This window comes from Podarcis melisellensis (assembly GCF_964234715.1).
Source record: "Podarcis melisellensis genome assembly, chromosome: 7".
Taxonomy (NCBI): Eukaryota; Metazoa; Chordata; class Lepidosauria; order Squamata; family Lacertidae; genus Podarcis; species Podarcis melisellensis.
The window spans coordinates 88,094,909-88,111,117 of record NC_138539.1 but is presented as its reverse complement, the minus strand read 5'-3'; the positions used below and the strand labels follow the sequence as shown (position 1 = coordinate 88,111,117).

Genomic DNA, 16,209 nt, shown 5'->3' with positions numbered 1-16,209 from the left:
AAGACAGCTCAAAGACCAAGTGGTGTGGAAAGGAATGAGAAGTCAAGCATGCCCTGGGTCATCGTCTTCCCAGGCACCTGAGGCCTGCTTCACACACAATGCTCTTTCAGTGTCAAAACTGTGTGTTGATCCAGCACGGTGGTCACTTGCATATTTGTTTCATTGTAGATACATGTACACGATGGGAAGATTTCCACAAATATGAGGATGACTGTTTTAAAGACCAAAGGAAGCAATTGCCTCCATAGCATCACCGCCACACCCAGGGCCAGCCCAATACATTTTGGCACCTGAGGCGAACCACCAAATGGCTCTCCCATCCCCCCCCCCCAGAAAGAAGGGGTGAGTGAAGATCCATTATCAGGAACAAAGCGGGGAATAAAGATTTACATGGGGATCTGCCGCCCCTGTGGATCTGCTGCCTGAGGCAGTTGTCTCACTTTACCTCACCGCACCAGCACAAAATAACATTTCAAAATGAAAGTGTTTAAAATACTCCAAAACATCAGAGCCTAAGGGTTTCTTAAAGAGGTGCTTATGACAATCACATGGCTACGTTTCACACAACCACTAAATAGCAATGGTGGGCCTAATGGCGGAGAGAATAGATTTTAACAGCAGTCTCCAAGTACAGGGTGTTTGTGTGTTGAGGTCTCTGCAATGGTATCAACAATACTAGCACTAAAAGGTGTCAACAATACCAGCACTACTCACTATGGCTAAAGTGCAGCAAGAATGACATCGTCTCTCAAAGAATGAAATGGCAGTATAACACTTAATTCTGAACCTTTACTTAGCGGCACATGTCAAGTGCAAGCATTTCATATCTATCCATCACAGAGTGTGCTGTTTTTAATCACTCATGAGGTTAAGGACATTCGAAAGTTTGCACAAGGTCATCTTAAACATTATAGGGGTGCAACAACTGATTTGAATCTGAAAACTTAATTGTGTGTTGCTGATTTGCCATTTGTAAGGCCTTTTTTATCTGAAGATCTAGTAAAATGGTGAAGATGTAGCAGGGTGACTCCACTAGCACTGTGAATTGGCAGATACTCATCAAAAGCGAACAGCTATACCAACTAAATACTAGGGTTAGAGACTAGTTAAGTGGCCACTCAAAGAATGCCAGTTGCCTGCTGATTATTTGACCAGAGTCAGATATTGTCAAATAGTCAGGGGAGCCAGGAATATCCTTATGCAGGTAGTGGCTCTGTGCCAAAGTTTTAACTATCGTTTTCGTGAAGGTTTTCAGAACAAAGCCAAATAGTTACACTCATCTACATATAGTCATAGAGTTGGTGATGCAAAGCTGAGGCCAGGAAAATAAAGGTGAGAAGAAAAGAATATTGATGGAGTGTAATTGTGGAGACCTTTTAAGTGGCCAAGCATCACACAGAAAAGGCAGGCATGCTTCCAGGTGCACGGACTCCTTCCTTTTTAAAAGTTGCAAAGGATCTTCAACTGTAACTGCTTCTTGGGGAGCATGAATCCTGCCAAATTTCAGGTGGATAACTGCAGTAAGCTCCCACAAGTGTAGCTGATACAGTGGGCACTTTAAAAAAAGGAAACAATCACTTAATTTTCTCTTTGGAGGGGCAAGTGTCCGTAAAATGCAGTACGTGAGAGATACCCTTGGGTAAGAAACCTGCCAAATAGCAGACAAGAATGCCCAGGAGCTTTTGTACTATGTATCTTTAAAGCTCTTTCATTACTCCTAAATTCATCATATTGGTAAATGGTCACAGGTCTAGGTATTTCTGTTTTTCAAATGGAACTAGACAAGGCCGTCCCCACAAGCTGGAAACGTTTAATTAACTTTTAATAATGTAAGGGGCCACTGCTGAATGAGACTTGCTTCTGGAGGAAACAGTAGAGAAGAATATTGGTCACAGGGAAGGGTATCACTGAATAGGATACCTGAAGGAGCATCTCCACCCCCATTGTTCAGCCTGGACACTGAGGTCCAGCGGCGAGGGCCTTCTGGCAGTTCCCTCACTGTGAGAAGCCAAGTTACAGGGAACCAGGCAGAGGGCCTTCTTGGTAGTGGCACCTGCCCTGTGGAACGCCCTCCCACCAGATGTCAAAGAAGCAAACAACTATCTGACGTTTAGAAGACATCTGAAGGCAGCCCTGTTTAGGGAAGTTTTTAATGACTGATGTTTTAATGTATTTTTAATATTTTGTTGGAAGCCGCCAAAGTGGCTGGGGAAACCAGATGGGTGGGGTATAAATAATAAATTGTTGTTGTTGTTGTATGGTGTTCTATCAAGTGTTGCGTGGAATCTCCTTTTTAATACCACTTCTAGCTAATAAAGAAAACCCAATTCCCAGCAGTGCTAAAGCCTGCTCTGGTGTAGAAGGTGAAGGCGATGAGCTAATGGGCAACGAGAATGCCTTGGGTCCAGGGGCAGCATGTCCTGTTTGGCTGCTTGAGGCAAAACAAGAAGCGCTCCCCTGCCCTGACCCCTCCCCGGCGCCACCAGACCTGTCGTCTGCACCACTCGCCCTGCCACATCCGCCGCTGGAAGAGAAGCAGCTCCAGCATCAAAACTGGTGAGATCTTGCCCAGAACTGGTGCCGATGCCAGCCCCGCTTCTCGGCCGCTGGTGGAGAAGCAAACAGGGGGCCTGCAGAGGCACCACTATGGGGGGCTTCCACTGCCTGGTGGCTGGGATGGCCCTGTTTTGCTCTGAGAAAGTATTGAGGCACCTGAGAAAGATGTATGTGAATTCCTTTAAACTAATCATATTGAAATGACACAGGGTCAAATACTATACAAACATATCATAAAAATTGCCACATAAATTACTGCAACAAGGATATTAAAAATATTAAATATTTTATATTTTATCCTTTCGGGCAGTAGAATGTAAATAAACAAATGAATACATGAATAAATAAAGAAATAAAATCTCTGCAGTTCTCATTAATGTTATATATCTGAATCGAAAACCAACAGCTTCACATTGAAGTTCTTCTATTATCTTCACTTTGTTTCGTCAGTTACTTCTAAAATGACTTCCGTTGCCAGCTTTTATTGACACAGGACTTTAGGTTTATTCCAGAAAACAAAACCTAGAACCTAGTTCAGGCATGGGTATCGACCCAGCATGTTCACCAGCAATTTCCATCTTTTCCTTCAACATTTTCTTCTTCTTTACACGTGTCATCTAATGGGCTGTACCTGCCTTCCAGCTTTTCATGCACATTCTGTGTTAGATTTTATCAGTGCTTTTTTCTAGGGGGACGCAGGGGTATGCGTACACCTAAACATTTTGTGAATCTTTGTACTTTTGTCCATTTGCTGTATTTATTTTTCCCGATTTGAACTATAAAATGGTGAATTTCTTGAGTCAAAATGAGAGTACCCCTAAACGTTTTGTTTTAGAAAAAAAGCGCTGGATTTTATATATTTTTAGCTTGTAAAATTCATTCCATACTTATTTATGATTGGCTTGCTAGAATTTATGCTTCTCATTTGGATAAGACATTTTGCCATGGGGAACACAAAGGTGTGCATTTTCAAATGCATTGTGTATACACACACACACACACACCTCTCTATCATCTATCTATCTATCTATCTATCTATCTATCTATCTATCATCTATCTATCTATATCTATGTATCTCTATGTATCTGTCTATCTATCTATCTATCTATCTATCTATCTATCTATCTATCTATCTATCTATCATCTATCTATCTATCATCTATCTATCTATCTATCTATCTATCTATCTATCTATCTATCTATCTATATCTATCTATCCCCTACATGGACTCATGAAGGAGCTCCTCTCATTGTCTACTAAAGAAGACATTCTGTTGCTCCCATAAGAGACAACTGTGAGAGGGAGCGGCTCATATGTCCTGAAAAGAATTTCACCCAGTTGTTTTTTTTACCCAAGTCAATAACTTCTGGCACCAGCAATTATCGACTGGCCTCACGTTTGCTTGGAGGAGGTCACATGACCTTTTGACCCTAAAACTAGAGGACGGAGACTAAAATGCAAACAGCACCGAAGGATCGTGGGACTGAGTGAAACAGCCAAAACGCTAGAACTCAGGATCACCCAATGAATTTAGCTGATGGAAGGGTCAGAGCAGACAAGAGAAAGGGCTTTGCACAACATTAGCTTATGCAAGCCCTTGACATAAATTTAGGTTGCTTTTTAAAGGACTTTTAGAGACTTTTGAAATATTAAGGACTTTGTAGATGCTTTTAAATAAATAATATATAAATTAATTAATGAAGGATAGGCCTGTCAATAGCTGTTGGGGACTCCTCGGGATAGCTCAATGAAGCCTCCATGTTCAGAAGGTGTGCACTTTGAAATACTGGAAATGGGAAGGTGGACAAAACTCCCCCCGGTTTGATCCAGCAGGGTTGTTCTCCCATTATTACGTTAAATGATGCCAAGCCGAGCTTTTCGTTCTTTTCTGGGGCTTCGCTTCCATGCCATAATTTCAAATATCGTTGGGTTCGGAGGAGAGGACAGGTTCAGTTGGTATGCCAGCTGCTGCACTCCTTCCCAGACAAGGCAGACTGGGCCATTGTGACACATCGAGATGAAACTACTGCAATATGCTTGGTGTGCAGCGACAGTTGAGAGTTCATCCAAGAGCACATTTACACTAATTTTATGCCATCTTTGTTGGCTCTCTGTTTTGTTTCCAAGCCTAATTCAAAGTGCTGTTTTTGTTTTGTTTTTAACCTTTAAAGCCCTAGTTGCTTTGGGACCAAGGAAACAGAGGGACCACAAATCCACCCGCAGGTTGAAATCCTTGGGGGAGGCCTTTCTTTAAGGCCTGCCACTATTTGAAGTATGCTAGATGGGTCCAAGTGAGAGAGCCTTTTCAGTGGTGGCTCCCAGGATTTGGAACTAGTTGCCCTTCAATTGTTTGCTCTTAGATTGTATTCCAGTCAGTTTTCACTCAGGTAATGGTTGACAGCTCATCCTTCTGTTGCCAATGTGTTTGCTCTTATTGCCTCTCCTGCTATATGTTGTTTTTATTGACTTTTCCTTGATTATTGTTTTATATGCTATTGTGAGGTGAGGGTGGGTGTTCTCAGGCAGTTGCCTGAAGGATTCATCAACAAAGCCACCCATCATACAGCCTGATATGCCCACCCAATAACCACCATCGTTCTACTAAACTAGATTATACATCATTAAAGTAAATCTACTTGCTGGCAGATCTTGTCTTTTTAAATGTTTTGTACAGCACCTAGATTCAAAAATCAGTATTTACCTATTTATACATACATAAAGAAGCAGAGTTTAGATTTGATATCCCGCTTTATCACTACCCGAAGGAGTCTCCAAGCGGCTAACATTCTCCTTTCCCTTCCTGCCCCACAACAAACACTCTGTGAGGTGAGTGGGGCTGAGAGACTTCGGAGAAGTGTGACTAGCCAAAGGTCACCCAGCAGCTGCAGGTGGAGGAGCGGGGAAGCGAACCCGGTTCACCAGATTACGAGACTATCGCTCTTAACCACTACACCACTGGCTTTCATTGCTTTTTTTCTAGAAAACTAGGTGCTGTTTCTAGAAAACTCGCCATGAAGTTGTTACAGTAAGTTCCACACTTTTTAACAACAAAGAGGTTGTTAAACCTGCATACCATTGAGTACCCCTGAAAAATAATAGCACTGCATACCTATATCGTACCGGATATTGAGACCCTTAAAATGGCTATAACACTTACGACTTTATAGCTGGTACTATTTTGCTGCGCGAGATCCAGTCAAAAGCAAGCACACGCTTCAGTTTCTCGCCCTGCAAACAATGCCTAACTTGGGCTTTTGCGTGACTGTCACTCTGAGCCTCAGCCAGAGCTTAGCAGTGTCTTCCAGGCATGTCTCGCCCACTTCTGCACAAGGCTCAGGCTGGATCCTGCCCACTCTCCTCCCCTGGCCAGGCCCTCGGGCAAGTACTGAACGGAAGGATTCCGCGCTCTGCTTTGAGCCCCGATCTGGTTCCCGAGCGCCCAGCCGCCCGCCCGCTCCCCGCGCCGAGGGAGGAGCTGCGCTTTGCCCGCTTCGCGGGCGCAGCAGGAAGGACGCGGCGCAACTCTTCGCCGCGGAGGAAAGAGAAAATGGAGGCCCCTCTCCACTAGCTCGACGCCTCGCTTTCCTCTCGCGTCTTGGAATCGAGAAAGATCAGGGTGGATTCAGGGATCTGACCTTGCCGATCTCAGGGGAAGATGGCAGCTGAGGGGAGTCCCAGCAATAAATAGCTGGCCCTCGGTCTTCGCCCGGGGCGTCCCCGGTGGCTTTCATCTCTGGATTTTTGTGCGTGTTTGTTTTAAAAAAACGAGCTAAACCTGTGCCAGTGGGTGTAATAAATATAGTATTAAAGATCGCCCTGCAGTTATCCAAAGCTACTTTCCCCACTGCATGCACCAGAGTCAGTGGCTACGGCGCGCTCTTGCGCCGCATTTCGGGCGGGGGTTGTTGACACCCCGAGCTTCCCCCGCGGCGCCCCGTCCTGCTCGGAGCCGAAGTCGAGTTTTCCCGCAAGCAGCTGGACGTTTGCACGATTCTCGAAGTATCAAGAAGCGGGCACACTGGGAGGCGCGGCGCAGGCTCAGCTCGCTCCTGCAACTAGCAGCGCTTCAAAGTTTTGCATCCTACTTTGGCTTGTTTGTGTGTGTGCATCTGTGTGCGCGTGTGCTTAAAGGGGAAGCCCCTGCACTGGACAACATGCTTGCTGGCCTGCCCTCCGAGCGCGGGAGGGGGGCGAGGAGCCACCAAGGGGGCGGGCGAGGAGCGCGCGCGCGCGCGGCCAAAGGCGAACCGGTGAGCAGGGGGCAGGATCGGGCTGGACTGGCGGCGCGGCCACTGCGACTGGTCCGCGCCGAGCAGAGCCGGGGGGAGACCCAGGGGCCGAGGCGAGCGTCTCCGGCGGAGTTAAGCCGGGCTTGGGGAGGCAGAGGGAAGCCCGCCATGGGAGCCCCCGAGAGCAGGCCGGCAAGAGCGCGACCTGGAGGAAAAGCGGAGGACGGCGGCGAGCAGCAGCAGAAGGGCCAGCTGCCAGGGCGCTGCGCCTGAAGTCCGGTCCGGGTTTTGCCTCCAGCCCCGGAAAGCGGCGGCGAGAGCGGCGGCAGCGGCAGCAGCAGCAGCGAGAGCAAGCGGCCGCCCTTTGCAATGTGGTCGTCCGCCCGCGCCGGTGCTCGCCGAGCGAGGCTGTAGAGGAGGCTTGGCCGAGAAGCGGCTCCGAGCGAGCGAGCGAGGGCTGCCTCCGCCCGCGGCCGCCCGCCTTGCGCAACTTGCCCGCCCCCCCCCCGACCTGCTCTCCTTGCATGCCGGCCGCCCTCTGCGTCGGGCTGGGCAGCCCCCCCGGCTGAGGCGCCAGGCGGACGCGGCTGGGCCACCTCGGGGCAGGTGCCGAGAAGACCCGCCACCTCACCGGGGCGGCGCGCGCTCCGGATCGGGACCTGTAATCCGGCGGGCGGGCGGGCGGCAGCGCGCGCGCAACGCGCACACCCGGACTGCCCGGAGCGGCGGCGGCGGCGGCTGCTCCGCGTCCTCCTCTTTCCTGGCTCCCGCTGCTCCTGATTCGGCTCCGGCTCGCTCGGCTTCGGGTAGGTGCAAGAGTCCAGCCCCCCCCCTCCTCTGTTTGGCTGCGAATGCGGGGCGGAGGCAGGAAAGTACCGCGGAAAAGTTTGCGGCGGGGAAGGGCTGGCCTTTCCCGGCGGGGGCTGCCGGCGGAGCGGCGCGGGTCCTCTGGCCCCCGGCCCCCTTCGCCGCCGCCTCCCTCCCGCTCTCCCTGCCTGCCTGCCTGCCTGCCTCCCGGGGAGGTGTTGCCGCCGCCGCCGCCGCGGCTCCTGCCGCAGCCGCCGCCACGCCGGTCTCAGATCAGTGGCTCCAGACAAAAAGCGAGCGGGGATTTGGGGTGGGGGCCGCGCGCGGGTCTCGGCAGCGCCGGCGGCGCAGGAGGTGTGTCCCCCCCCCCGCCCGAGCCAAGCCGGGGCAGAGACCTGAGCGCCGTCTTTGCGGACGAGGCCGCCGGCTGCGGGCTCTCATCTCTCGTAAGTGGCGCCCCCTCGGCCGCTCTGCGGGGTCCCGGGCGCTGTTCCGGGGGGCGCGGGGAGCGCGCGCTGCGGAGCAAAGTTTTGTTGGCGAGCTTCAATCTCCCCCCCCCCGCGCCCGCCTCTCCGCATCCTTATCTGGAGGTGGACAGATGCCAGGTTCTGGGGCGCAGGATTTATTGCGCGCCCGCCTTCCCTCCCGCCTCTCCGGTCCCTGCGCCCCCCCCCGCCCCCCGGGCCGCCTAATCGGTGCTTCGTTTCCCAGGTTACAGCCGCGGTGTCTGCAGCCAGCCAGGCGTTGGAGGCGGCGGCTGGGTCTGGCTGACCCTCCACGTCGCGCCGGCTCTCCCTGGGCGGATTAGCGCGGCGCCCGGCCCGCCCGGAGCGCCACTGCGGGGCTGTCAGCCGCCTCGACGCTGCCTTCCCCGCGAGGGGCCGCCGAGCCGGGGCGAGCCCGGGGGCGCTTCCTCGCCTGCTGGCCGGGGCGGGGGGGGGGGAGGCCGGGATTGCTGCCCCACCACTGATCTGCAGCGGAGAACGTGGAGGCCGAGGGAAAGGAGTTATTTTTTCCAATGGGAAAGGGTTGCGCTTCAGCTCGACCCCCTGGCTCCGGACTGCTTTGGGGCTGCAAAGCAGAGGAGCTCGCGACCCCCGGCGCTTCCCTGCACTTTGAGACTATTTTGCAAACTGGCAGAGCCGCTGGCGTCGGCTCTTCTGCCTGCCTGTTGCCTTTCGCCCATGTGGCGGCGGCACTTCCCCCTTTCCACTTTGGGAGTTAGCCGTCTGTTTCCAGACTTTCTGGTCGTGTGCCATTCCGCAGAGTTGTGTTTGTGCGTGCTGGTGCCTGCGAGGGACTCCTTTGGGGCAAGCCGTGCCTCTCTGGCAAAGTGGCTTTCTCCTCCCCCAGGGTCAACCCTTTCCCAGTGCCTGGTGGGGGGGGCACCCCCTGCCTGGGCCTTTCCTGCCTGGGAGCCTCCTCTGACACCCCTCCCCCAGCCCTTCTCTGGAGACTCCTTCCAAGATGGCACTGGGGGCCTGGTCATGAGACACAGAAATCTGTGTCACTGCCTGCCCAGGGGCAGCTTGGCGCTTCCCCTCAACCAGCGCAAGAGTCTGAAGTGAGTGAAGTTGGGGATATGGAGAGCACTTTCACCTCCCAAGTCAGGGCCTTCTTGATGGGGGGAGGGGTCTTGACCCATTTTACCTGTGGTTTCACGAAATGTGATTTGGTTGTTTTTGTGTTCCACTGCTTACTGTGATGGATGGCAAATGCCAAATATGTGCCCAAGAAACCTCAGAGGTGGTAGACTACAACCTTCTTCCATTGATGGATACTGCATTGGCAATCCAGAACCATCTTAAATGTAACCATGCTGCTGTTTAGAAGGCAGGAAGTAATAGTAGGTAGTCATGATTTGAGTGTGACAAATACTGCACACAAGCAAAGTGCCCCTTCATAACACGGGCAGAGCCCTGCCGGATACGGCCCCTGGCCCATCTAGTCTAGCATCCTGTTCTCTCAGTGGCCAAGTGGATGTTCATGGGAGGGCCACAAGCAGACCCTGAGTGCAGCTGTGCTCTCCCCCCTTGCAGTTCCCAGCAGCCAGTGCTCAGAGACATTCTGCCTCCAAGAGTGGAGGCAGAACACAACCATAATGACTGAGAGCCACTGATGGCCTTAGCCTCTGGATTTGTCTAATCCTCTTTTCCGAGCCCTCGAAATCATTAGCCACCACTACAGCATGTGGTGGTTGGCTTTGGGGAGGGAACTTGGTGGGTGGTGAAAGGGCAGTAGATCTCTACATACTGTGCACACGGATACTTCTAGCAACCAGTGAGGACCAGGCCATCTGGTGTCAGCAGTAGAGGACATGCTTTGACCTCATCGCTAGTGTCCCCCAGTGCAGCATCTTATATTCTCCCACAGAACTGAATGGCTTTATCCACTCTTACGAGAGTAAAGGAGACAATATTAGGGCATGTCCCTGGTGATCTCAACCTTTGGGAATCCATATTCATCTGCATTCACTCTGTTTCTTCATCACTTGGTGTGATGGAATTTTTGGGACAGACAATATGCCATCTTCAATCCTTGCCAGACATAGTAGTTTATCCAGTCACAGTCCCTTTAAGACTGCCCTGGAGATAACTTTCCCACTTTTTCTGGTTTATTTGGCTTCTTAATCCATTTTTCCTTTGCTCAGGTGATCAGTTCTTTAAAGTGTGGCTCATACTATGGACCATAACCACCAACAAAATTGTATAGAAAGAGAGATTGTGATCAGAAGTCCAATGTGTTCAAGGCTCTTCTTTCTCAGGCCACTCCAAAGATCTTTTACAAGTGATGGTTGGAGTTCCCAGGAATCAGCCTAATTGTGGGAGCAAAGAACTGTAAGATTCAGAATGTTTGGGAACCAGCTGTCAGTGATGGAGGGTCTGGGCCAGGGGTAGGCAACCTAAGGCCTGTGGGCCGGATGCGGCCCAGTTGCCTTCTCAATCCGGCCTGCAGATGGTCCAGGAATCAGCGTGTTTTTACATGAGTAGAATGTGTGCTTTTATTTAAAATGCATCTCTAGGTTATTTGTGGGGCATAGGAATTCGTTCATCCCCCCCCCCAATATAGTCCGGTCCACCACATGGTCTGAGGGACGGTGGACCGGCCCATGGCTGAAAAAGGTTGCTGACCCCTGGTCTGGGCTCTCCTCCGCCAAAGTGAATCTTCTTAGACACCTGTTGCTAAGAAAAGGCTACTATGATCAGATTTCTTTAAGGTGTTGTTCCTGCTCAGTCTTGTGGCATCAGGAGGAAGTCTGAAATGACCTGCTGCTGCAGCCTGGCCTTTAACAGGCATGAGATGAATTCTCTAGGCTTCTTGGTCTCAGTCAAGGTGACATTGCCACGACTCAGTGGCTGCCCTTTTAAACAAAGTAGAATAGCATGATATCATTTGTCTGGCTGGCCGGCAGATATCCAAGCTTGCCAGCTCTTGGGAGATTTGGGAGCGGTGGTGTCTTCTGCTGTAGTCTCTGGAATTTAGTAGTTCTGAAATGATTCTGTCAGAGATTTTAGGTAAGAGATCTGAGGGACACCAGTGTTCTGGCAGTTTTGATAGACAAGCGTGATACTTGGTGGAGTAAATCCAGATGGACTTGCAGACAGGTGCCATAGCCCTGGTAACAGCATTACTGTTTGGAGCAGTCCACACAGCTGACCTGCCTTCCTACAGTGGTTGTGATGATGTCCCAGCAGAAACAATTACTTATATTATTTCTGAAATAGAAAACGTGTATGCAATATATTAGTTATGAAAGTTGTACATGTGAATAAGTTATGGTATTTCCCTTCCAACATATATTTATGGCAATATATGCTAACTTGCTTGTGCACACACAAAATATCATTTCCCACTACAAAGTGATTCATCTCTCAGTTAACTACAAATATGGAAGGAGAGCAGTTAGCTGTTGTTTCCTCAGTTTGCTGCTGCTTGAATACCTTTTGCTCCCAGAAACCTGCTTTATGGATTGTTTTGGGAGCAAAATATGGCTGAAAATAATTGTGTAAAGCCTGTGTAAAGTCACCCAAGCCAAGAAAATTGGAGCTGAAAGTGCAATTCCTGCTGTTCTTTCCTTTTGTGCTTCGAGAAGTCTTCAGACACTAGACACTTATTTTTTAATTTTTTCTTTGAACTATCAAAACCTACCAAACATGAAAGGGAATCATAAGAAATCATCTGCACCTGTTTTTTGAATGGTGAACAACCTTCACCAGGTCCATGGGAAGCAATCTCCCAGTAACGTGCTTTCCCCTGTCTTAATGTGAGAACACTGCTGTTAGAGGAAATAATTCTCTTCATAAAAATATAAATATGGGTCACATGTAGCCTCTTGCCCTTCACTACAAGTACTTTTTAAAGGGATATTTATTAAACGAGAATAATCAATAATAATAAAAGACTGCTGGTGTTCCATGAAAATTAAGAAACATGAACAAAATCTGATCTCATAGGACATCGAATTTCTTTAGGATTAAATAAGATCTCATGACAATTTCAAGGGAACGATGCCCACTTACCCCACACTTGATGTCATAAGTGATGTTCAGTGTGGGGCAGGCAGAGACGTGGCTGCCAGTGCACAATCATGAGCCTTAAGGTGTGTTTCTTCGTGTGCATTGGCTAGGGAAAAGAGGTTTTGGCCCTACTTCCCACCAGCTGAATGGGTGGGAGAGCCATAGCCTGCCATTTTGCTCAAAGTTTTCCAAGTCAGCTGGCTGCTGTGTGGGAACCCACCAGTCAATCCTGTGGTGTCATAATGATGTGTGATTGATGGGTGGTCTGTCCTACTTGGCAGAGTTGGCTCAGAGTTGGTGGTACCAGATAAGGATCTGGCCTGTGGAGCCAAAAAGTTTTCCCACCTCTATTCTAGGAAGATTGATAGCTTAACTCAGCGGTCTATTATTCTGCAAGTAAAACTGCAGGGAAACCTGCCTATTATCCTTTTGTCAGGGAAAACTACGGCTGAACTCTACTCTCCATATATTTCAGGTTCTAGGCAATCTGCTTCTTCTGTACATTAAAGCTAGCACTGTACGTTATGAGAAAATGACAGTTCAAAGTACTGGATGAATGAAATCAATGTAGTAAATGGGAAGAATGACTTAAATGTAGCTTCTAGTTATGTGAATGAAAACTGCTCTTTGAATGAATGAACTTGTCTGGGAGTGTTGTTGATGTGCTGTAAATGCAAAGCACACATTACAAAATTGAAGTCTCTAAATGTGGATCGGTCAGATGGTAACGTTTTGTTTCCACTGAGCCAAAATACACATTTTATGATTGCAAATAGTACTGATAGCGAAAAGACCTTCACTATACAGAATATTTTATTTATGTGTTCCACCAATGAATTTAAAAAGAAGACACCCCTGCCTTGGTACTTGGAGATTACTGCTGCTTGGGTGGACTGTCAGTGAGCTGGTTTGGACATTAAGACAAACTATCATGATGGGAATGAGCCACAGTGAGCCTCTGTCTTATGTGGGCACCCCCTCTCCCCCTTCCTCCTCCTCTTCCAGTGCAGCCATGAGGAGAAGACTGGAAGTGTTTGCTTGTTTTTTCAATTAAGTGCAGTCTCCTTTACTTCAGAACTGAATTGCGGTTAAACTTCAGCTATGATTCATTGAAACAAATGAGCTTCCATAACAAATGGTTTGAAGTTTGCTTGTTTTCAAACAAACCATGGTTAAGATTAACCATTGTTTGTCTAGGTACAGATAACATGACACGGTGTGTCTTGCCATTAAAATGGAAGCTAAGTCCCTGCTCTACTCCTCACAGCTACACCAGAGGAGGAGGAGGGAGCGCACAAGTATGAGGATCACTGTGGCTCATTCCCATTATGATAAGCCATGGTTTAACACAATGGCTGAACTCCATTTATATGTACCAGTTGTTTATGAACATAGGAAGTTATGTACTGGGTCAAATCATTTGTCTGTCTACTCCAGTGCTTCTCATCTAACTGGAAGTGATTCCTAAGGCTTTGGACAGTAGGTTTTTTCCAGGCCTGCTGTCCTCTTCACTGGCCATGTTGTGATCTCTGCATGCATAGCATGCGCTTTACCATTGAACTGTGGCTCCCTCCCTTCATGCTAACATGCACTGCTAAGGTACACAACAACTTATTTGGAGTCCTGCTCTTGGTGATAAACTTTCCCATGTTAGCCCTCTTCATGAACAAGCATTGTGAATGTCCCTCATTGCACTGTGGCTTCTTTCCTGTGACAATGTTTTATATTTCCACCCCAGAAAAATGCATCTGATTGCATACTGATGCCTAGCAGCTGAGATGTAATTCTTTGTTCATCCCCACCCCCTGAGCTTTGCGTGGCTCTGGCGGTGGCACCAGCTGTGTTTCTGACCTTGGGCTTCCCTAGCTGTCCCCCTCCCGTGTTTTTTTGCACACTCCAGTAGTTATGGGTGTCTGTGTATATGGGTGCACAGCTGTCTGTCTGCATAGCCTACATTATTATTGTTATGATTTTTGAAAAAGAGATCAGCCCACTGTCCAGAGAGTAGAGCGAGCACAGCTGGGCAGGAAGTCGTGAAGAGGAGGAACAGCGAAGGAAAATGGGAGATAAACCTGGACAAAACAAAACCATGAACAATGGTGGCAGAGGAGGAGTGATGCAGTGTTGCGAAATGTGGAATTAGTGCTGAGGCCGTGGCGCTAGAGCGGTCGCTAAGCTAGCTTGGCACTCGGCACGATAAGCTTTGTTGATCCAGGTGCAGTTGGGCCTGCAGATGCTCATTCCAGAATTTGGCCAGCAAGAAACTGCTGCAGCCCCACAATGACTGAAGCCCCAGGACTGGTCCAGCTGCAGCAGCAGCCTGGCAAGCAGACTTGTGAAATTAGCAAGCTGAGGAGCATCGGGAGATGTTTGCTTCCAAGAATCTGCTTTCAGCCTTGGTCAAGAGATAGGGTTGTTTTGGCTATGGCAGGGGAACAGTGGTGGAAATACCAAAAGCATGGATGCATTTTTTCTTTTTGTCATCTGTCCTAAATCAGAATAAGTTACCTGGGAAAGCTGCTTTCTGTATTCTGAAGGACCCAAGGCTTATGCAGATTTTTTCAGGTTTGTGGTAATCTGTTCTGGATTGTTCTAGTTCACCCGAGGGTGGTCTTTGTAATGTATTTCTTTATTATTATTGTTGTTGTTGTTGTTGTGGTCCTAAAAATACTCAGTTACAGCAAACTTTAGTCCCTAGTGAAAATCAGAATTTAGTGCAGTCCCTAGAGTCTTCAGTATGAAGATCTCTGGGCTCCAAATATTATATAAAATCCTGTAAAAATCCTTAAATATCAGGATTTTATCTCTGAGGCCATTCAGTGGCCAAAAGCTTTGTCTTCTCCAGGATGATCTTTTTCACCATGTTTGCTGAGAAGTAAGCCCCATTGTGTCCACCTGGACTTGCTCCCTACTTTATTTAGGATTGCAGCCTTCGTGGGGCACTTAAGATTCTGACACAAAGTGCTGGTTTGTGGTTCTTCCAAGCCACAGTATGGATGATGTCCTATATTATTTTTGTGGTGTAATAGACAAGAGGAACTGATACCTTTTCATTTTGAAAGGATTTTCAAGGCTCCCTTGTTTGAAAATGGGGGGAGTTTGTGGAATATCTGAAAGTTGACATAGAGAGATTTGGATTGTAGGTTGTAATATCTCCGTGTGTAAAGTTTAGGATAATAAATTTCTTTTGCAAAATATGCTATATTTAAAAAGTCCACAGAAACTTTCAGAGTTTGAGATACGGAAAATGCTACTTGTAGGTTTAGCCATTTAGTCCTGTTTTGTTGGGAAAATTGAAGTAGATTGTTAGGAAATGCAGATGACATCAGAGTATCTCTAGGGATGTTTATAGGAGTCAGTTTTATTTAGACAGCATGATAGGCATGGAATTTTGTCTGTGGCAAAGTTAAGACTGGTGGTTCATATGGATGGTTTTTTTTTGCAGTACTACTTAAAGGGTGTGTCTTATGATAATGATGTCTAATTAATGCATTTTATTTATTTGTTTGTTTGTTAAAATGGTATACTGCCCTTCATCTAAAGATATCCAGGAGGTTTACCGTTTACAGCATAAAAATGCAATGTAAAGACACAAACTACATAATACAAACAAGAACAAAACAAACTAATAACCCCCCCTCCCATAAACATGTTTAAAAGGATATAGGCTGTCAATTTTTGTGATTTTTGGCAAGGTGAGCTTGGGCAAGTGTGATACTATGTGTGTGGTTTGCCTTCTGGGGCTGCTGTGGTCAGTATGGTTGTGATGTGCCTAAGGTGTGTGTGGCACTGTATATTGGAACACACTTGTGAATGGGTGGAGGGATTGTATTCTCAATGATAGGTCAGTCTCTACTGAGTTCCGCCCCCTCTTGAGCATCTTTCCTAACCATCACTGTTGCTACGGTTGGTAAAGAGGAGATCCCTCCAGGGCTTGGGAGTAAAAATCCCATGTACCTGGCACCTAGAGCTCCAGAGGCACCATCAGCTCCACACCTGGAAGTGAGCTCTGCTCCTCACCCGGTTAAGCCCACAAAAAGGCATTCAGCAGCTGCCTGTCTGCAAAAGGCACTCTTGGATGTAGTTCATGGTATGTTG

General features: G+C 48.3%; 1 protein-coding gene across 3 annotated transcripts in view; it reads left to right on the top strand.

The window, feature by feature from the left end:
• Nucleotides 1–6,822: 6,822 nt before the first annotated feature.
• Nucleotides 6,823–16,209, top strand: part of CXXC5 (CXXC finger protein 5) — a 63,900-nt gene continuing 54,513 nt past the window's right edge. For all 3 annotated transcript variants that reach the window (XM_081917912.1, XM_081917913.1, XM_081917911.1), the window contains exon 1: nucleotides 6,823–7,593. The gene's annotated coding sequence lies outside the window, so the exon portion shown is untranslated. The remainder of the gene's footprint in view (nucleotides 7,594–16,209) is intronic.